Source organism: Dipodomys merriami, unplaced genomic scaffold, assembly GCF_024711535.1.
Source record: "Dipodomys merriami isolate MVZ:Mamm:240054 unplaced genomic scaffold, mDipMer1.0.p SCAF_1515, whole genome shotgun sequence".
Taxonomy (NCBI): Eukaryota; Metazoa; Chordata; class Mammalia; order Rodentia; family Heteromyidae; genus Dipodomys; species Dipodomys merriami.
Window position 1 is genome coordinate 138,871 of NW_027202844.1, and position 1,461 is coordinate 140,331.

The window sequence follows — 1,461 nt, forward strand, 5'->3', positions numbered from 1 at the left end:
GTTTGTCTTAGGAGTGTAGTAGGTAATTTTGATCACTTGAAGATGGCCAAATTTGCCCGTTTTTCTACTGTAAAAATTCTCCTCTCCCTTTGTAACTGAGTGATGTGTGGGAAAACACATAAGGCTGTGGAAATATCCCATTCCTCACATCATTGACAGTTTGCTTATGTATTTACATATTTATTCATGTTTGAACTTGCTAAGGGATTCCTATTGAATGCATTGGGTTGTAATTCCACTCCTGTCATGGTTTTGATGAGTAAATGGTTCCAGACTTGGCCAGTGGGAGCCCCTTCTAACAGACTTTTATTAGTGCTTTTATTTTATTTTAATTTTATTTTTTTGCCAATCCTGGGGCTTGAACTCAGGGCCTGGGCACTGTCCCTGAGCTTATTTGCTTAAGGCTAGCACTTTACCTCTTGAGCCACAGTGCCACTTCCAGCTTTTTCTCTTTATGTGGCACTGCAGAACCCAGGGCTTCATGGATGCTAGGCAAGCACTCTACCCCTAAGCCCTCATTAGTGCTTTTGCTCTTCACTCATACACAAGATCAATGTTTATTTAGTACCTTCCATGCTCTAGCCTTTGAATTAACTATTATCCAGGAGATGTGGCTGGATGGCATTTAGAAACCAACATCTGAGTATTAGGTATGTTCTTTGCTTTTGAGATGTTATTGTTCCTAGGCCCTCTTGGAGAAGAGAACTGGAAAATACATGAAACGAATATACAAAATACATGTATTCATGTATATGGGTGTGCATTGATATATACAACCCCATACATGTATATTTACACATACACACATTTAAATTTATATTAATTTCTTTTAGTAGTAAAGAAATGTAAACTCAGAACCTCTTGCTTGCTTTGCTTGGGTCCTAGTAATTGAGCCCCCCTTTAAGCCCTGCTTTTTGCTGGTTAGTTTGGAGGTGAAATATAATAAACTTTCCTGCCTGGACTAGTCTCAAAATTCAGTGTTCAAGCTCTTAGCCTCCTGAGTGTCTCAACTTCTGATTTGTACACCAATCTATGTATATATATCCATCTATATATACTCAAAATCATGAGTTCACACTGACACCTCCAACTGCAATCTCACCCCAAATATTCTTCCAGTTTTTTTTTCCTTTTCCATATTTGTAACTACCAAGAAACCTATTACCCTTGATAGGATGACTTACTGAGTAATTCATTCTGTTTGTAAACAATCTCCTGTGATTGCCTGTGATGTAAATGTATTTGGCCTTTTTCTATGGTTCCTGACATAGAAATCCAAAAACACTCATGCTTTCCTGAGTAACAGGGGTGGTAGTAGGATCTTTTGCTCTACTATTTAGTCATTGACCCTGGTTCCTCAATCAGAGCTCCTAAGACCTTAGTCATTTCCTGAGTTATAGTAGCATCTGACCCAGAGCTATGAAATCCTTTGGAATTTCCTGTCACAAGAGCATGTTCTAA